At 40.1% G+C, this 22036-nt stretch overlaps 1 long non-coding RNA gene and 1 pseudogene across 3 annotated transcripts in view; both read left to right on the top strand.

The window, feature by feature from the left end:
• Nucleotides 1–22036, top strand: part of LOC148150133 (uncharacterized) — a 70760-nt gene that overhangs the window by 29685 nt on the left and 19039 nt on the right. For 2 of the 3 annotated variants that reach the window (XR_015756950.1, XR_015756952.1), the window contains exon 3: nt 13653–13756. The exons of the other annotated variant lie outside the window; for it this stretch is intronic. This is a non-coding gene — a long non-coding RNA (uncharacterized LOC148150133). The remainder of the gene's footprint in view (nt 1–13652; nt 13757–22036) is intronic. 3 annotated transcript variants of the gene reach the window in all.
• Nucleotides 13836–15235, top strand: LOC122549496 (prostaglandin reductase 3-like; annotated as a pseudogene).

Raw genomic sequence — 22036 nt, 5'->3', positions numbered from 1 at the left:
CTCCGCAACTATCTGATGAAGGAGCAGCGCTCCTAAAGCTAGTGCTCCCAAATAAACCTGTTGGATCATAACCTGTTGTTGTGTGATTTTTAACTTTGGTCACTTTATTTATGCACCTCATAATTTTATAAACCTCTATAACACCACATCAACCTACTACACTCCAGTGAATAAGATCCCAACCTATCCTAATAACTCAAACCCTCCAGTCCCAGCAACATCCTGGTAAATCTTTTCTGAACTCTCTCCAAATTAATAATATCGTTCCTATAGCAGGGTGACCAGAACTGTATGCAGTACTCCAGAAGTGGCCTCACTAACATCCTGTACAACCTCAATACAATGTCCCAGTTCCTATACTCAGTGGTCTTGGCAATGAAGGCAAGCATGCTTAACACCTTCTTAATCACCCTGTCTACCTGTGACACAACTTTCAAGGAACTATGTACCTGAACCCTGAGGGTCTCTCTGCTTGATAACACTACCCAGCCTTGGGCAACTATCTGTGTGGAGTTTGCACATTCTCCCTGTGTCTGCATGGGTTTCTTCCAGATGCATTGGGTTCCTCCCACAATCTAAAGATGTGCACGTTAGATGGATTGGTCATGCTAAGTTGCCCATTGTGTCCAGGGATGTGTAGGTTAGGCGGATTAACCATGGGAAATGCAGGGCTGCAGGAATAGGGTGAGTCTGGGTGGGATGTTCTTCGAAGAGTCAGTGTGGACTTGTTGGGACAAATGGTCTGTTTGCACACTGTAGGGATTCTATGATGATGATGAGTATTTTTACCCAGAGCTCCTGTCCTTGCTAGTTTTACCAAAATGCAATACCTTGCATTTATCCAAATTAAACTAATTCTGCCACTTTTCAGCTCATTGGCCCAATTGATCAAGAACTCTATGTAATCTTAGACAACCTTCTTCACTGTCGACTATACCACCAATTTTGGTGTCATACACATACGAACCATGCCTCCTAAATTCTCATCCAAGTTGTTTATATAAATGACAAACAAACAGTAGATAGGATAGTGAAGGTGTATGCTTTCCTTTATTGGTCAGAGTATTGAGCATAGGAGTTGGGAAGTCATGTTAAGGCTGTACATTACATTAGTTAGCCGCTTTTGGAATATGGTGTTCAATTTTGTTCTCCTTCCTATAGGCACGATGTTGTGAAACTTGAAAGGGTTCAGAAAAGATTTACAATAATGTTACCTGGGTTGAAAGGTTTGAGCTATATGGAGAAGTTGAATAGGCTGGGTCTATTTTCCCTGGAGTGTCAGAGGCTGAGGGGTGACCTTATAGAGGTTTATAAAATCATGAGTGGAAAACAGACAAGGGCCTTTTCCTGGGTTGGGGCAGTCCAGAACTAGAGAGCATAGGTTTAGGGTGAGAGGGGAAAGATTTACAAGGGACCTAAGGGACAACTTTTTCACATAAAGGGTGGTGCGTGTATGGAATGAGCTGCCAGAGGAAGTGGTGGAGATAGTACAATTACAACATTTAAAGGGAATCTGGATGGGTATATGAATAGGAAGGATTTAGAGAAATATGGGCCAAGTGCTGGCAAATGGGACTAAATTAGGTTAGGATATCTAGTCGGTATGGACGAGTTGGAATGAAATGTCTGTTTCCATGCTGTACATCTCTATGATTCTAAGACTCTAAGATGAAAAACTTCAGCAACTTGTTTCTCTCTCCAGGAATATTCAGGTATGTGCCACCAAATGACTGCTTATCTACAATTCAATAAATCTGTGATTAAAAAGCTTGCATTCATAAGGGAAACTGAAATAAAAACATTTGGTGTGCTTAACCTGGTCTGACTGATATGTGGCTGACTCATAAATGCCCTCAGAAATAATCTGGCAAGTCACTGAGCTGTATTCAAGAGGCTGCTCAAGGGCAATTAGGGATGGGCAATTTTAGCTGCCTTTGCCAGAGAATGCTCACATCCTGTGAATGGATTAAGTAAAAACAGAAACCAACGTATAATTTATTCCAATTGTGGATACTCAAAGGTTTGTATCATATTAAAAATAAATACTGGGAATATTCCGCAGACCAGTTAGTGGAAAAAAAACAGAATAAATATTTCAGTTCAATGACCTTTCATCTGAACTGGGAAACAAAAGGAGATAAGAGGAAGCTGGGAAAGGCGGATGGGGTAATGAACATGAGTCAAGGTCTAAGACAGTTTGGAAGACTAAGAGGATTAAGTTAGAAAAGAACAATGATGCAAGGCAAAAGAAGATAGTAATAGAACTAGTAAAGAAAGAAAAGAAGGGCCTACAGGTGGTCTGAATGAGACAAAGCACAATTCTTATCGACAATCACCATCTGAAAACAGTTTTAAAAATATACGTAACGCGGGCAAAAGGTATGATCTGAAATTTCTGAACTCATGGTTGAGTCTTAAAGGTGTAATATGCCTAATCAAACCACGAGGAAGCGAGTTTCCATTGAACTTAATTGGAACTGTATCACAGATCAAGAATGCAGAGGTCAGAATGGAAGTAGAATAGAGAATTAAGATGACAGCGACTGTAAATACAGTCATAGTTGCTGACTGGTCAGAGTGCAAAGCAATCATCAACCTACTTTCGATCATCTGATGTAGAGTTGACGACCGCAAACAGTGAATACAGTATATTAAATTGAAAGAAGTACAATTAAAGAGAGTAGCTAAAAAGGCTGGTGTTGCATTTCTTGTGCTTGCATGGGAAGGGGAGGGAGTAGGTTTCAGCACCAGGTACATTTTACCCACCCCTCACTTTCAGTATGTCAAAGGAACTGGTCCCTATGTAACACTTTGGTCCACTGCTCAATCACTCACATGAGCCCCTCCAAGAGACAAGTTAAAGGACAGCAGATGTTATTTCCTGCCGGACAATAGTGAACCAGTTGGGTTTTTATAACAATCTGACAGCTTTATTATTTTCAGATTTTTAAAAAATCAAATTCTCAAACTGCCCATGGTGGGCTTTGAACTCATGTTCTCCTAGATTAACAATCCAGGCCTCTGGGTTAACGTCCACATGCCCATGATGTGATGCAAGTGTTGGACTTTATCTACATCACTGCTGCCTGTTGGTGAGCACAGAGGCTGAAGTATTTCCTCAGGGTAAACAGGGAGAATGACTGAATGTATCACATCAGAACTGCAGTGTACTGATATTAATGTCTGTGAGTTCTATTGGATTCATGCCTAATTTTGAGATTCATCTTTCAGGAGGTAATTATCACTCTTCATTGAATCAACCACATTATAATGCATATTCTGACAGTGCAGAGATTTTATACAACACAGAAGGAGCCCCTTCAGCCTAACGTGACTGTGCCAGCACTTTCAAAGAGCTATTCGTACTTAACCATCTCCCCCACACCCACTGCCATTGCTCTTTCCCCATATGCCTTAAATTTCTCCTTTTTCAAGAATGTATCCAATTCCCTGCTGAAAGTTAGCATTGAATCTTCTTCCACCACCTGTTCAGACATCACATTCCAGTTCATAACAAAGCATTGTCTAAAAAAAATCTCCTGTCCTTTCTTACTGCCAATTAGACTAAATGTGTGCCTGTTTATTTTTGGTCCAGCAGCGAGTAGAAACAGTTAGGCCCCAAAATTCTTCATGGAATGAGATATTATTTATGTGTATAGGTTAATGATAGGGGTGGTTTCAAAGCAATACATAGGGTGATTTTCATACAACATAAATTGGATTGGAAGATGAGCATGGCTAAGCACTCTGACCATTTGAAGGGGACAACCTTCGTTGCTGTTCTACATTTGTTGTTGGCCAGAATGAAACTTTGGAGAAAGCTTGCTGATCTAGATAGTGGGATATTTAGTAAGATGTCAAATTTTGATAGGCCTGTTGCAGCATTTTGAAGGACAGGGGATTCAAGCATCATAAATGAAAAGGTTTGTTATGATGGACATGCAGTCTTCAGCCACTACAGCATAAGGAGACTAAATACTAAATTATTTCATGGCTCAAAATTCTTAAGCAACACTGGTTAAAAAAAAACAGCATTCCTCCAGCTTCCAGTCACCCTGAAGGATGCACATTATGGCTGCCTTCCAATTCTTACCATTTCCAATTCTTCAATTTGTGGGCATGATCACAAACTGGAAATAACAAAGAGGCAAACTGCAGACAACATCAAGAATTGACCAGGGATACCAACTCTCCACGATTGTCCTGGAGTTACTAGGAGTAAAATGTTATCTCCTGTACACCGCCAGGAAGAAAGACCTAGAGAAAAAAATCATAAAGTACATTAAAGAAAATTGTGTTTGACTTTCTTAATTTTCTTTGAATGTGATAATTCAATGGTTACAATTAATATTGGAAAGGACTATTGAGCTGACATTTAAGCAGGAGCCAATCAAGTTCTAAGACCCTGTACACTCTCTGGTTGGCTTTTGAAAAGGCAAGGCACCACAAACATGAGTGTGTTGAATGATTTAATGGTGGAAGCAGAGACAGGGGGTCATGCGAGGAACCTTCTAGAAATGTGCGCAACCAGAATTGGCAACCCCAATACCTGACCACACCCCAATTATGAAGCCAAGTTGGCCGGGCTAGGCTTGCAAGGAGAAATGTGGTGAGTGATCTAATTGAAGTGCTTATGGTCATTGAAGAAGCTGGTAGGATACTTAGAGAAAAAATGTTTCCTCTGGTGAAGGAGTTCAGAACAAGGTGGGGTGGGGCTGTAGTAACTCAGTGTTAGAGCTAGGTGGTTCAGATATAATGTCAGAAAACAATCCTTCACACAAAGGGCACTGAAAATCTGGAACAGACCCGCTCACAATCTGAGGATTGCGTGGTGGTCAATTAAAAATTTCAAAGTTTGATCTTAATTTGGCAAAAATATAAAGGAAAATAGAACCAAGACAGGTAAATGGAGTTAAGGGATTCTAAGGTTAAATAGCCTTCCCCTGCTCCTGTGTATTCTGGAGGATTCTGATTTCAACAGGAAGCATCTGATCACCAAAACTGAGTTCCATCCCAAACCTGGGAGGGACAAGCAACAAATGGTAAGTTAAGGGGAAGCTCAATCAGTACAAGGAGAAAGGAATAGACAGGGGGAGGTGAAGAGGGATTAAAGGAAGCTTATCTGGAGCATAATCACCCTGAATTCCATCCCAACCCCTCACTTCTATCTCTCACAGTTTCATAATGTACTTACTGCCATAGACATTGACTATCTGACATCACACAGTACTTGATGAATACTCTAAAATCAAACTGCCATTTTGTAAGGATGTTCAAAACACTACATTGCCAGCAACATTCACACTACCTTCATAATTTCATATTACCATTATCAGATATTTGACCAAAGCTTAAGTCTTTCTTATTTTTGTTTAAAACAAAACTTGCCTTTATTTGATTTGATTTGATTTGATTTTTTGTAGTCACATGTACCTAAGTACAGTGAAAAGTTTTGTTTTGTGAGTGATACAGGCAGATCATAGCAAACAAGGACATACAGATCATAGGGTGCTTAGACAGAGTGAGGCATTCAAGATTACAACTGCACAGGAAGTACACAAAGCAAGATCAACATTAGTTTTGAAATTAGCGACGTCCATTCAGCAGTCTAATAACAGCAGAGAAGAAGCTGTTCTTAAACCTGTTGGTGTGTGTGTTTAACCTTCTGTATCTTCTGCCTGATGGAAGAGGTTGGAAGAGAGTATTACAGTATGGGAGGGGTCTTTGATGATGTTGGCAGCTTTTTCTGTGGCAACAAGAAGTGTAGATGGAGACCATGGATGGAAGGTTGGCTTCTGTGAAGGTCTGGGCTGTGTACACAGCTTTCTGTAGTTTCTTATGGTCCTAGGCAGAGCAGTTGCCATACCAATCCATTATGCACCCAGATAGAATGCTTTCTATGGTGCATTTGTAAAAATTGGTGAGGATTCTTATGGAAATGCCGAATTTCCTTAGCTACCTAAGGAAGAAGTAGTTGTGTCTTCTTGACCATCACATCTAAATGGGAGATCCACAACAGATTGTTGGTTATCGTCACTCCTAGGAACTTGTCGTTCTCAACCCTCTCCACCTCCGCTCTGTTGATGTAGGTAGGGGCATGTCCTCTCCTGTATTCCTGAAGTCAATGATCAATTCTTTTGTTTGACTGACATTGAGAGAGAGATTGCCCTTTATGTTCCCTTTAAGATTATTATCACATTGCATGTTTATGTTTGGCCTTGGAGGGTAGTATAGATGTACCAGAATGTACCTAGACTCTAAAGGTTAAAATAAAAAGCTAGATTGCACAAACTATTGTTGCATTTGCTGGAATTTACCAAGTTAAATGGTAACTTAATAAACATTTTCAACAAATAAAGGAGACCAGATGGCACTGAAGAGGGCGATTACTGCCATTGGTTGGCAGGAGGTGGGGGGGGGGGGGGGGGGGGGGGGGGGTTGTTGAGGACTAGGAGGCAAAATCTAATTATTAGAGCCAGACTTCTCAGGAACTAGGAAACACTCCAACACACAAAAGCTGGTAGAAATGTATGATTCTGTTCCAAAAACAGAGTGCTGAATTAATTGTTCATTTCATATCTAAGGTTGAAACATTTATTTTGTTTGCCAAAGGCACTCAGGGTAATGGGGGAGGTGGAAGCAAATACAGGAAGTTAAATCACAGAACAACCACATTGAATGAAGGAGCAGGCTCAAGGGGCCAAATGGCCTCATTTTGTACATATGTTTTATGGGTTATGTTAATTTACTTGCATTCTTGTTTTGGATATCCTAACAAAACCAGAAGCCCAGTGAAGATATCCTGAAGGTAAGGTCTCAGCATTTTGCCCACTCTGTATGCTTATTAAAAGGAAACTGCTCCTGCCAGAATAATTCTTCAAATCATCTATATTGTTATCAAACCACTGCTGTCTTCTCTTTTTTTCAGCACATCAATTTCCCTTCAAGGCAGTTAATCAGTTTTCTGTGCCAGACAGCCACTCCTCCAACTCTGCAATCCTGTTTCTGTTTTTTGTCAGGTTCTGTCGAAACAAGGCCATATGCCTCATCAGCTTTTTGATTTATGCAGCTTTCTGATGGTCTGATAGCTCCCCCAAGATCACAGTACGTTTTAGAGGAGAGTCAAAGTCCACTGATCTGCCATTGCAAGCAACAAGGAGTTGAGAGGCTACTCAGGATGAGAATTTCACTGCTCTCAACAATCCTCTGCCCCTGATATATGTCCCCATTTTGTTTCTCAGGTTTCAGGAAGCCCTAGAGGTTTTAGTAAGGGGATTTTCCTATTGGACAAAAGCTGAAATTTAACATTTGTAAGTTTGCAATGGGCAAGGTACAACAGGAACCTCATTAAGTTACATCAGATAATTTATTTTGTAGGACTCCCCATTTATTTGAACTTGACTCCTCTGTATCATTTCTTTTTCCCTTTCTTAACTCTTTTAAAAACACTTATCCTCATGTTCTTCTCTACTTCCCTTTCATTTCCCTTTTTTGCTCTGTTTGTTTTAAAATCTTTATTCCTTATTTTCCTTTGTTTTGTGACTCCCACTGCTGATGCTACCAGACTGGGTGTGACAACTAGATTTAAGTTTATGATCAATATAATTTACTATGGACTAGTGCAACATATTGTACATAGGAAGAAAAATAAGCAGTGTACACACATACCATGAATTGAACTGAAATAATGAAAGATCCAATTGTCCTGGTAGACCTGAAATCAATTTGTCCAACCACTCCAAAACAGCAATCCACACCAAACTCTGAACAATATATTCCGAAGTTGAGAACATTACACCGTTCTCACGCAATTGAGAATTCTCATCAAACCACCAAGATTCATCGGGAGGTATATGATGCTGGAAACAGTTGAGAAAAAAGAACCCTGTATTTGTACAGCACTTTTCACAATCACAGAATAGCAAAATAGCCAATGAAGCATGTTTGAAGTGTGGTTAATGTCACAGGCAAATGATGCATAGTAAACTTCCACAAACTGCAATGTGATAATCACTAGATAATCTGAAGGTAGTGATGAATGTTGACAAAGGTATCAGAGATCACTCATTTCCCTGCCCTTTCTTGAAATCATGCGATGTGAATTTTTTCATCCACCAGAGAAGACAGACTGGGCTTCAGTTTAACATCTGAAATGGCACTTATATTTGTGTAACACTATTCAGTACTGCATTGGGGCATCAGCATTGATTCTCGTAACTGAGCCTTGGAGTGGGACTTGAGCCCACAACCCTGCACCTCAAAGGTGAGAATGCTATCCTGAGCCGATATTATAAGAGAAGACTATTAGAACATGAGACAGCAAAAAGGAATGGGGAAACCTTAGCCTTTTAACCTTGAAAGGCACTGAATGAGGATGTTTGTAAGATGGGAGTCAGTATGGAAAGGTAGTTTCAGAAAAGTATTCAGAACTAGGTTACTCAAACATGGGGACAACAGCTTGCATTCATATAGCACCTTTTGGACAGTGCTTAATAGGAGTGCTATCAGACACAATTTGGCACCAAGTCATTGAAATAACTCCACAGAGGCTGGTAACACATCACCAAGTCACCCTTTACTTACATGTGCATTGTACTTAACACTATTCTGGCTCCCTCAGAGCCAGCTCTCAGAGTGAACAGAACCTCTGATACTCCTGTTAATACCTGTCGGTCAGGACTCTCTGATTGGGCTGGTTCAACAGCCTCAATCAGGGAACTGATATTCTATGAGGTCCACTTGGCTGACCTCGTTACAATGACTACAGTCATCTGAAGAATTATTAGGACGGGAGTATGTGGAAACCTTGTAGCTTTCCAAGTGAAATAAGACCATTTCATCCATACCAATTTTATATGATCTCACCTTCTTAAAACACCAGGATGACAGACAGAAGGGTTTCTCAAAATTCTGAGATTTCAGAAATAAAAAAAAAGTTCTCTGTGTAGCTCATTGGAGAGCATCTTTAACATTGTGTTGCAGATTGGGAACAACACTAAGAAGACCTCAGAACTCAGACCCTCAACAGGCGCTGATTTAAGAGTCTTAAGGAAGCAATCAGCTAAAATAGCTAATGATTTCATCAGATGCTTCAGCTTTTTAGCTTGTGGAATAAATTTGCTTGATTATATTTGTTGCATCTCTGAATTGATGTTCCTCATAAATCGTGCTGTTTTAAAAATTTGGCAACTAAAATTCAGCATGTAAAATTGGTATTGTAGAAGTATCAAGAGCATCTTCCGGACTGGAGCTAGCAACTTGGCAAACATCTCTCAATTCACCCATAATTAGTGCCATCTGGAAGCCCCACAGGGGCTTCCAGATCACAGGGGTTACCCACTCTGTATCTGGTTCATGGCACCTTTTCACTGTGTGACCAACAATAGGTGGTGCCTGTACGACAAGAGCCATTCTATGAGAAAGAGAATTCTGGTACAAACCTTTGACCTTCCAGATCAATGATTCTGCGTTTTAAGTCACTATTGGGTCCATCTCCAAACTTGTCAGAGCATTACTCCAAATTAGTAGTAACCTCCTATAGGTCACACAACTTAGTTCCCATGATATCATAAGAAATAGGAACAGAAGTAGGCTATCCAACAACAGGATCTGGGCCAGATTGGCCAATGGGCTGATAAGTGGCAGATGGAGTTTAATTCAGATAAATGCGAGGTGCTGCATTTTGGGAAAGCAAATCTTAGCAGGACTTATACACTTAATGGTAAGGTCCTAGGGGGTATTACTGAACAAAGAGACCATGGAGTGCGGGTTCATAGCTCCTTGAAAGTGGAGTCGGAGATAGACAGGATAGTGAAGAAGGCGTTTGGTATGCGTTCCTTTATTGGTCGGAGTATTGAGTACAGGAGTTGGGAGGTCATGTTGCGCTGTATAGGACATTGGTTAGGCCACTGTTGGAATATGGCATGCAATTCTGGTCTCCATCCTCTCGGAAAGATGTTGTGAAACTTGACAGGGTTCAGAAAAAATTTACAAGGACATTGCCAGGGTTGGAGGATTTGAGCTTTAGGGAGAGGCTGAACAGGCTGGGGCTGTTTTCCCTGGAGCATCGGAGGCTGAGGGGTGACCTTATAGAGGTTTACAAAATTATGAGGGGCATGGATAGGATAAATAGACAAAGTCTTTTCCCTGGGATCGGGGAGTCCAGAACTAGAGGGCATAGGTTTAGGGTGAAAGGGGAAAGATATAAAAGAGACCTAAGGGGCAACTTTTTCACGCAGAGGGTGGCACGTGTATGGAATGAGCTGCCTGAGGATGTGGTGGAGGCTGGTACAATTGCAACATTTAAGAGGCATTTGGATAGGTGTATGAATAGGAAGGGTTTGGAGGGATATGGGCCGGGTGCTGGCAGGTGGGACTAGATTGGGTTAGGATATCTGGTCGGCATGGACAGGTTGGACCAAAGGGTCTGTTTCCATGCTGTACATCTCTATGACTCTATGACTCTATCCAGCCCACTGAGTCTGCTCTGCCATTCAATGAGATCATGGCTAATCATAATCTTCAACTTCACTTTCCAGCCTTTCCCCCATAACTCTAATTTCCTTTTCATTAAAATCTGTTCTGTTTCAGTCTTGAATAATTTTAACAACCCAGTCCTAACAGCTCTTTGCAATAGAGAACTTCACAGATTCACTATCCTCTGAGAGAAGAAGTTCCTCCTCATCTCTGTCTTAAATGTGCAACCCTTTATTCTGAGATTAAGCTTTCTGGTTGTATACTCTCTCAGAGGAGAAACAACTTTTTGTTATCTATCCTATCAAGCCCGCTGAGAAGTTTATATGATTCAACAAGGGCTCCCCTCATTCTTCTCCAAACTCCAATGTGCACAGGCCAAACTACCCTCCTAAGTGAGAGGTCCGTGCCACCAGGCATTGAATAATGATCTCCAGAGGGATACTCTAAAATCCATTGCTCCAAATAGACTGTCCATAAGCAGTAATTGGAATATTTACATCTCCTTAATAACATGACTTTAGTATTTTCCCCATTCTTCATTACCTTCACTCCCATGACCATTTCAACTCACGGAGTTTAGACTATTCTCATGGTGAATTCCAAATCTGTTCCCCCTGAGATTATCTATTCTTGCAGTCACTCAGTAATACAGAACTTGAGTATTTCTGAAAAGAAAGGCAAGTTGCCAAAACATTTCATCTTGCACTCATCAGGACAAATGCAAGAATGTCAAAATTTCCCTGTTCTTTTCTCCATGGCACTGTATCAATCAAAGTCAACTTGCCAACCAAACAGGGTCCTTTTCTCCTGTAGTGTAAATTGATGTGATTGAAAATTTTGAATTTGTCCTGTTGAATGAAAAGCTTCACAACTTACCTTTCAGTAATAAATATCTTTGCCTTCAGATCTAGATACATTTTAGTAAGTTTAGTAATCTGCAAGACATGAACAGCAAATGCAATCTGCTAATTATTATTTTTGAGTCACTGAAAGTTGTGAGCCCTCACTTGACTTCACATAAGTAGTACATCAATACGTTGGACTTCATTTTATACATGGAAGTGGGTAAGAATTCCTCTTTCTTTTCCGAACAACATAAATATTGTAACATAAGATAATCTAGTTTTGATAGGGATTCTTTATCATAAATCAATCCACCTTGGGTGTTTACTGTAAATAAACAATCTGATTTGCTTCAAAGTTTTACTGTGTTCACTGACCCACATTGGTTTACAGTATGTTAACTTCTTAATTTTAAAATTCTATTCCTTACTTTTAAATCTCTCTTTGGCCTTGTCCCTTCCAAACTCTGTAACCTCTTCAGCTCCTCAAACTTCTGACATCTCTGTACTCCACCCTTCCTAGCCTCTTCCCCAATCTTAATGACTCCACCCATGGTAGTCCTGTCTTAAGTTACCTAGACCCGAAGTTCTTTCATTCCCTCTCTAAACACCTTCAAATCTCAACCCTTCTTTACAGCACTTATTAAAATCTACCTCTTTGACCAAACATTTGGGCATCTTTTCTATTGTTTCCTTATGTGGTTCACAGAATCACAGAATTGTTATGATGCAAAAGGAACCCATTCAGCCCATCGTGCTTGCACTGGCTTGTTAAATGAGCATCATTACCTAGTGTCAGCTCCTTGTTTCTTCGTCACAGCCTTGCACATTATTTTTTATCCAAATAATTGTTCAATATCCTCTTGAATGCCTCAATTGAACGTGCATCCACTGCACTTCCAGGCAGTGCATTTCATTCCTTCACTACTTGCTGAGTGCAAAAGCTTTTCCACCCTTCACCCTTGCATCTTTTGCAGATCACTTTAAATCTATGCCCTCTTGTTCTCGTTCATTTTACAAGTGGAAAATTTCTTCCTGTCTACTCTATCCAACCCGTGCATCATCTTAAAAAAACCTCTATCAGATCCTCTCTTAGCCTTCCTCTCTCCAAGGAGAATAGTTCCAACTTCTTCAATCTATCCTCACAACTGATGTTCTTAATCCCTGGAACCATACTTGTAAATTGTCTCTGTACTCTGTCCAATGCATTCACCTCCTTCCTATAATGTGGCACCCACAATTGTTCAGATGCTCCAGTTGCGGTCTAATAAGTGTCTTATACAAGTTCAATGTTACCGCAACATAAAACAAAGATATGCGATGCTGGAAATCGAAAAAAAAAGAAATTGCTGGAGAAATGTAGCAGGTCTGGCAGCATCTGTGGAGAGAAAGCAGAGTTAAAGTTTTGGGTTCAGTGACACTTCTTCAGAATGTTTCAATATGACCTCCTTGTACTCTTGTACTCTTGTACTCCATGCCCCTATTAATAAAGCCAAGGATGCGTAACAACTGCTATATACGTAACTATATGCATAACAACTGCTCTCTCTCTCTCTATCCTGGACTTTCAATGATCTGTGCACATATATACCCAGGTTCCTCTATTCCTCATCCTTCTTTAGAGTTATACACCCTATTTTATGTTGTTTTTCAATGTTCTTCCTATCAAAATGCATCAATGACTCTTATTTTCATTGAACCTCATCTACCACCTGTCTGCCCACTCCACCAATTTGTCCTTTTGGAGTTCCACACTGTCCTCACAATTTACAATTCATCCAAGTTTTGTGTTATCTGCAAATTTTAAATTTCCCCCTGCACACTAAGATCTAGATCATTAATATACATCAGCCCCAAACATATTTGAGAACTCCATCGCGAAGTGTCTTGAGACATGTAGAATGTGCTATATAAATGCAAGTTGTTGTTGTTTAAGAAAATAAACACTGATCCTGGAAAGGCAATATTAGGAAGTGATAGTAATCTATTGTGACATTACTGCCTAATATTCCATTTTATTTTGCAGGAATTCAGTGTCATGTGTGCTACAACAACAACAAGCAATTATATATCAAAGCGTCTGAGAGTACTTCACAGTACATTATTTGACACTGAACAACTGAAGGACACATTAGGAGAGGTGACCAAAGTTTTGATCACAATGATATGTATTATGGAGAACTTAAAGTGGAGGTGGAGATGCTTCAGGAGAGAATTCCAGAGCTTTGGCAGCTGAAGGCATGGCTGCCAATGGTGAAGTATTGAACTGGAGTTTTGCATTGCATGTAATCTAATGTAGCATCATCTTTTATTTCTTCTTTGGCATTCCCTCAGTATCAAGGATTACTTTCTTCCACTCTGGAGTTGTGTGCCCTGGAAGTCCCATGCTGGCTCCACACACCAAGTCACAGTGGGGCATTTCATGTTCAATGAGTTGGGTGAGTGTGTGTTACCTGGATTTTAATACACTATCTCTGCTGTTTGAACTTAGTCTTCACTAGTCTTCATTTGTCAGAGATGTTCAAAATAGTTGGCATCTTTGTGGATAGTTCTTCTGTAGTTTGGTCAAGATTCCAGTAAGTCAGTGAGAATCTTGCATTTTTTCATAGACACTTTGAGAAAGCCCTTGAAATGTTTTCTCTGTCCTCCTGGTAACCTCTCGCCCTGGCAAAGCTCAGAGCAGAGACTTTGTTGTGGGAGTCTTCTGCCCAGCATGTACATTATGTGGCCCAACCACCCTATGTTCAATCACCCTATGATCTTTGTGTTTTTGTATGTTATGGTCTGCTGTAGTACAGCAAAACAAAACGTTTCACTGTACTTAGGTTTATGCGACAATAATAAATTGTATCAAATCAAAATCAAGCCACGATAAATTCTCATGCAAACCATAATATAATATCATGTATACATATGTGTATAGTTTTTGTTCAAAATACATTGGTAATTATTTTTGCATGGGCAAAATTGTATGGCATTGAGAGAACTTATGGTATTAAAGTCAAAAACAACTAATAGTTTTACCTTTCATTTTGGTCCAGATATGTAAGCAGCACTACACTGGACATCAGTTTTAGTACTGGCTAATACAATACTCATCTTAACCTCTGTTTAACATTGGCTTTGAAGGGATTGTGGAAGTAATCATTCTGGATTCAAGTTCCAGTGTGGTGTTGGTCAATTTGTGGCCTGTACGGAAAATGAAGTTCTTTTTCTGAATACATGTTTGTGCCAAATAAGAAAGCAATCCTGGTGTAATCTGACAAGCCCCAGTTCCTTACACTGCTCAACCATGGTGCTACAATCTGCAATAGTCTCTGGGAGTATGAGAGTTCTCTCAGGGCTGGAGAAGGTTTTGGTGATGGCAGCCAAGTGACTAGTTGGCTGTCCAGCAAGCCAAGGCAACTGGGTGCCATGATGTTGGCACCTGCTGCTTGGAGGAGGAAGTTCACTTCCTGAAATCAATTGGCTGTGATTGCCCATTATTACAAATCTGAGAACACTAATGCTGTGCTTTGAAGGGAGCACCCAAAAGGGATGGACAAGGTTTATGAATCAGTGGGACATCTTCAAACTGACTATGAACCAACTGGCAGTCTTCTCATCATTGGATTAGTTTTGTCTAATCAGAGCTCCCTTAAATTGGCAATTCCAAGTGGAGGCAAACAGCCACTCCTGACATCAGATGATGCCTGTGGGCTCTCTCCAGCCCATCATTGCTCACATCATCAAGCCTGTTAGAGGTTCTTGTTAGGTTTTTATGAGAAAGATGAACTGGTCCCTCAGATGGATCTGGAGATCAGACTGCAAAGGGTACATTTTTTGGCTTGGAATCCATTTACAGAGCTGCTGACTACCTTCAGAACATTGGAAAGATTGTGACTGAGCTATCTCAGTCAGTGAATGCAAAGCTATAATGAAATGTTAATGCATGAGGAGTGCATTCCAAAAATAGTGGCATAGTTAGCATAAAGGCCTTTCAGAGTTCGGGAATGATGCATTGCAGGACCAGGATGTTTTGCCAGCAAATGGTAGATGTCTGCCTCTTCACAAATTATACACTCTTTTTCATATAACACTTCCAAAGCTTCTTTAAACACATTTATCAACTATCCATCCATTATTTCAATCATGCCTGCTTGTAAAAAAAAATTGAAGAGCAAAAATTAATGAAACCTCCTGCAGAAAGTACAACAGAGGGCCTTTTCTGAGATTTGATAATGCACAGCAATAGCTCAATCTGAACCTGAGTTCTACTGATATAGTGGGAAGATAAATCAGCCACGTTATTGCATTGAAAGTGTTCATGCAGTTTTGGTAAAGTGGATTTATGTTGGCATAATATGAATAAAAGAGTGAAGTACATCATGACGAGATTTGACAAAAAGGAGAAGCTTTGTGTGTGTGAATCTCTGTTGTGCTTTTAAATTAGCTTCATTTTTACTGATTTCATGCACGTCTGCAGGAAAAATATCCACAGATACAGTACATCTGGCTCTTTTCACATGTAGGTGAAATATTGTGTAATGTAAGTTACCAGAAAAAATGTAAATTCTTTGATTTTATTTTAAAACAAAATCTATGCAATGGTACATTATTTGGACAAAAACCCAATAAACAGTGGATGAAATATCCAATACCAAAAGGATAAACCAGCAACATTTTAAATTATCAATTAATTCCTATTAGTTCAGTCAATTTTAAAAATCTGCTTACAGAATAGAGTCTAAGTAAAACTGTTAGACATATTTCTTTCACGGAGCTGGCGTGTAGCTAGCTGCTAACTTTGATGCGCGACAATGCAATTTATATGGTAAATTGTACCAAATAATGGTTCTAGTGAGTGTTATGGCTGCATTGAAAGGGAATGTCACGGTAAATAGCTGCCAAATTATGGACTGTGCTGTAGTGTCACAACTGCGCTAAAGACAAATAGCACAACAGGCTACTGCCAGCACCCAGCATGACACCAATGAGTTATAGAGAAGAGGAGCAGTGTGATGTGATGCTCTTTGTACTCTTATTATAAAGGAGGGTTAGTGTTTGGGCCCGATATATAAAGCAGATATGTGCAACATGGAAACTGGATGTTATGCCTCGATGTTATTCTGTGTGGAGTCTGATACAACCTCATTACTAAATATCCATCATAGGCTTTCAGAATGCAGAATACTTTGGCGCAACAAAGTATGTATCTCTGAGTTAAATTCAGTGCTACGCCTTAATCCTGTCTAAATCAAAATGTAAAATGCAATAGATTTTACTTAAAAGGGTATTATCTTTCCACCTGGAGAGGGTAGTTACACCTTAAACCTTTCTAAACCAAAACATAAAATTCAATAGATTTTAAAAGGACATTATTGTAGTTACACCTGGAGAGGGAGGCAGCCAATGAAATATTCATATGCAGTTGCATCCCTGGAAGTGATACGATTACAATTTTTCTGTTACAACAATATATTTTAATGTGATTTTACACCCTCACAGGGCAGTATCTGAAGAAAAAAATTGGCCAACTGACAGGAAACAAAAGTTTTAAGTAGGGTTCCCCCAGGAATCAATCTTAGTACCTTAGTACCACTATCACCTGATGAAGGAGCGATGCTCCAAAAGCTAGTGTGTTTCCAATTAAACCTGTTGGACTATAACTTTGTGTTGTGTGATTTTTAACTTTGTATAACCCAGTCCAACACCGGCATCTCCAAATCTTGATTTTCTTTGATATGCATTATATGTGTGTAGTGGACAAAATTTCAGAATTTGAAGCTAACACAAACCTCCAAAGTATTGTGAACTTGAAGAAAGATTGTGTTAAAGTTCAAAAGGATATAGATTAGCTGGTGGAAGAGATGGACGAGAGGCAAATAGAATGTAACATAGAGAAGTGTGAAGTAATTTATTTTAGCGGGAAGAATGGGGGCATATGTACAATTTAATAATTGAGATGCTTTAGAAAAGATTCACCATGATATTGCCAAGAATGGAGGGTTTGAGTTATAAAAATGACCAGGACTTCTTTCACTGGCATGTAGGAGGTAGACGGGTGAACCTATAGAAGTTTATAAAATCATGAGGGGCATGGACAAGGTGAATAGCGAAAGTCTTTTCCCAGGGGTAGGGGAGTTCAAAACTAGAGGGCATATTTTTAAGGTGAGAGGGGAAAGATTTAAAAAGGACATGGGGGCAATGTTTTTCCACAAACAGTGGTTAGAATGTGGAATGAACTGCCAGGGAAAGTGATGGATACAGGTACAGTTTCAATGTTTAAAAGATATTTGGATAAATACAATGAACAGGTAAGGTTTGCAAGGTTATGGGCCAAATGCAGGCATGTGGAATAGTTTAGTCTGGGAACATGGTCGGTGTGGATTAGTTGGACTGAAGGGTCTGTTTTTATGCTGTAACACTCTATGACTCTAAATCATTAAACATTTTTAAAAGTCACAAAACACCAGGTTATAGTCCAACAGGTTTAATTGGAAGCACTAGCTTTCGGAGCGCTGCTCCTTAATCGGGTGGTTATGGAGTACACAATTGTAAGACACAGAATTTATAGCAAAAGTTTACAAGCTGATATAACTGAAATTATACATTTAAAAATACCTTGATGGTTTGTTAAGTCTCTCATCTGTTAGAATGACCGTGTTAGTTTCACTTCTTTCATACGTAAATCACAAAACTTTTTTAAAAAGTTACATTCTCAGGTTAACTGTAACAATTGGTGTCAGCCCAGATAATGTGTTGAAGGTGTTAGCCCCCTGTGTGCTACTGTCTGTGCCATAATTCAAATCTAAAAAATGAATTAACAAAATCTTACATGGATTCGTGCAGTTTTTGAGCTAAGTACAATGCAACTCTGCAAGTACAAGTTCACCCCACAAATGTATATGTGTATGTGTGCATGTGGGTTTGTGTGTAGGGGCGGGGAGTTGTTTGTGAGTGTCTGTGAGAGAGAGTGTATATGTGTGTGTGTGTGTGAGTGTAAAGGGGTCTAAGTCTGTGAGAGGATGCATGTGCGAGTGTGGGAAAGTGTGTGTCTGTAGGAGTGTGTGTGAGTGTCTGTGTGTGTGTGTATGTGTGTGTTTAGGAGTGTCTGTGTGTGTGTATATAGTGCAATGGTGGTCACCTGTAGTGTGACATGAACACAAGGTCCCGGTTGAGGCCCTCCCTAAGGGTACCGAACTATCAGCCTCTGCTCGGCCACTTCTCACTGCTGCCTGTCCCAAAATCTGCCTTGGACAATGGTCACCTGAAGGTCCGAGGCCGAATGTCCTGGATCGCTGAAGTGTTCTCCAACACTTCAGTCTGTTGATTGTCGTGCAGTGCTCATTTATCTGTTGCCATAGCTTCTGCTTGGTTTCACTAATGTACCATGCGTTAGGCATCCTTGCCTGCAGTGTGTGAGATAGACAACATTGGCTGAGTTGCATAAGTACCTGCCATGTACATGGTGGGAGGTGTCCCCACACATAATGGTGGTATTCATGTCTACAATCTGACGTGTCTTGCAGCACCTACCATGACAGGGTTGTATGGAGTTGTCCTGAGAGCCGGGCAGTTTGCTATGAACAATGATCTGTTTGAGGTTTGGTGGTTGTTTAAACGCAAGCAGTGGAGGTGTGGGGAAGGTCTTGGCAAGGTGCTTATACTCTTTGATAATGTGTTTCAGGCCGTAAAGAACATGGCATAGTTTTTCGGCTCCAGGGAAATACTGGACAACAAAGGGTACCCTATCGGTTGCAGCGCGTGTCTGCCTCCTGAGGAGGTCATTACGGTTCCTTGCTGTGGCACGTTGGAACTGGCAGTCGATGAGTTGAGCATCATACCCCGTTCTTATGAGGGTATCCTGAGCACTTCCAGATGCCCATCACGTTCCTCCTCATCTGAACAGATCAGGTGTGCGGGTAGGGCTTGTCCATAGGGGATGGCTGTTTTAATATGTTTCGGGTGGAAACTGGAGAAGTGTAGCATTGTGAGGTTATCTGGGGTCATTGTCAGGCACGTTGGGAATGCGGTTCAAATGGCATTTGGACCCTTGGATTTTATAAACGGGGCACAGAGTAGGAAGTTGTGACAAAACTAAACACTGCTATACAGCAGTGGTCCTGGGTAGGTGGTGGCTGATGCCAATATTGTCTCCAGTTCTGGGCACTTCACTTTATGAAGGGTATGAAGGTGTTCGAGAAGGTACAGGAAAAATTCACTTAGGAATAGTTCCATTGATAGATTAGAGAAATTCAGACTATTCTTCTTAGAGAGGGTTGAGAGGAGATTTGATAGAGATATTCAAAATCATCAGAGTTCTGGAAAGATGAGATAGGGAGAAAATGTTGACAAAATAAACAATTGAGACATGAAGAAAACTCTTTTTTAAATGCAAGTAGTTAGGATCTTGGAGGTAGTGTCTGAAATGTGGTGGCGGTAGGTACATTTGAGGCCTTCAAAACAGAATTTTATAAAGGAAAAAGATTGGCAGAGCTCTGGGGAAAAGATGGAAGAATGGAAATAGTGAGTTGCCCCTACAGATATCTGGCAGAGACATAAGGAACTGTGTGCTTCTGTGTTCTAACTATCTGATTCTACTTTGCAAACATAAAATTTTAACCAAATACAATATAAAGACAGATAAGATCCAATTGCCAATGTTCCAGGATTCTCCAGGAGAAAAGTCATGGGAAATTAAAACATAATGAGCTGGATTTATGGAAGCAACAGTGAATGCTAGACAGGGTCAATTGGACACCTAACTGAATAGTGGGCCTTCCCCAGGATCAAAGATCTCATGTGCTGACGTCCCACCAATCAGAGACCAGTGCTTTTCCTGTTTAGGTGGTGGCTGATGCCAGTACTTTACCCACCTGAGGCCCATCACTCTGAGAGGAGGGAATGGTCTTCAGCTGCAAGGATATGGTGTGGTGCAGCACCCTGCCCTTTCCTAATGCCAGATCACTTCACTGGCAGTAAAGTGCTTTGAGACATCTTGAGGTTCCGAAAGGTGTTGTGTAAATCCAAGTTCTATCTTTCTCTTTTTGTCTGGTTTGAAATGTTGCAACCTTAGTTGATTCTTATTTAGAGTCGAGAGTGTGGTGCTGGAAAAGCACAGCATCTGAGGAGCAGGAGAATCAACTTAAACGACTCTGATCTCCAGCATCTGCAGTCCTCACCTTCTCCTAGTTGATTCTTATTTAGCTGTTCATTTGACAGCATAAAAGTGAATAAAACTTAATAAATGTTAATATTAAGAGCATTATATTTGCTTTCAGCCCAATTTATGAGGTAAGCACTTGATGATTTTAACTCCTCCTTGAACTTGATTGAACCCCCCCCCCGGCCCCCCACCCCTTCCCCAACTCGGTTGTTAGGTAGAGTGACAAAGTTATAACATTTCTTGACTCCCATGTTATTTGCATTTAAAAAGTTACATCCTAACACCTGAGAAATACTAAAATGTATTTTCAGATTTTTATTTTAATTCCTCAGTGTCAGAAAAAATTGGTACAAAAGACATTGAGGGACAATGATGCATTTGCTTTTGTAATGTAAAAGTCTGAAACCAAAATTCTGTAACAAATATGTAAATGGGAGGTCATTTTGTTCAGCATCATAGAAAGAAAAACAAACAGTACCTAGCTAAAACGTGTTTTGAATAAAGGTTCTGTTCATTTTTTTAGGTGCCCTAACAATAAAATAGAGAAATTGTTAATGATGTAGTGTACTTTTTTGCAGTGGCTTGGTTAGTAAAATTCTCACCCCTGTGTCAGAAAGTTCTAGATTCAAGGCCTACTCCAGCACTTTAGCACAAAATATGGATGCTGATACTTCAGTGCAACACTAAGGGAATGAGGCATTGTTGGACATGGTCTTTCAGGTTAAACTTTAAATTGAAGCCTGCCTGTCCTCTTGCATGGATGTGAGAGATCCTGTGGCACTATTTTGAAAAATAATGGGTATGTTTCCCCACTGTCCAGGCCAAAAATTGTCCCACAATGAATTTCACAAAAATAAATTATCTGGTCATTGCTGTCCATAGGATCTTGCTGTGTGCTTTTGGTTGCCATATTTCTACACAGTAACAGTGCTTAAATTTTTAAAAAGTACTTTACAAGCCAAACTGGAAGATGTTGGATATTTTAAGTAAATACTGAGCCAGGGAAACGTCCATAGGTTGAAAGAACAAAAGGTTCTGTGTTAGAGCAGAGGGCAAGAATAATTATTTGACAAAAAGGGATGATGGGCAAGGCAAGAAGGATATGTTTGTAATGTTCTCCAGTTCTAATAAAGGGTCATCAACCTGAAATATTAACTCTGCATGTCAGCAGTTAGTTTTGGCAACGATTAGAAAGCTCAACTGTAATAGGTGAAATGGTGATATTAACACTGCCACTAAACTGAAGATCTTTCCACAACGTGGCTCAGGGAAGGGCTAGGCTGGTGTACAATCTCCAAGTAGCCAAACAAAATTGTGAGAGTAGAGAGCATGCATAAATCTGCTTAACTTGATGTGATATTCCTCGGCCAGCATCACTGAAAAAGATTATATTGTTCTTTCTGGCAGATTATTGTGCACAAATGTTGACAGTGATTAGACTGCAAAATGGTAATTTATTGACTGTAAATCACTGAACTCAGGGAAGGAGCTATACAAATGCAATATCCCCTTTTCAAATTTATTATTTCATGGGAGGTCGGTGATGCTGTCAAGATCAGCATTTCTTGCC

This window comes from Chiloscyllium plagiosum, unplaced genomic scaffold, assembly GCF_037043375.1.
Source record: "Chiloscyllium plagiosum isolate Xiang-an unplaced genomic scaffold, Cpla_swu_hap1 HiC_scaffold_4, whole genome shotgun sequence".
Taxonomy (NCBI): Eukaryota; Metazoa; Chordata; class Chondrichthyes; order Orectolobiformes; family Hemiscylliidae; genus Chiloscyllium; species Chiloscyllium plagiosum.
Note: the sequence above shows the minus strand (reverse complement) of the source record. Positions and strands in the feature narration are given on the sequence as shown.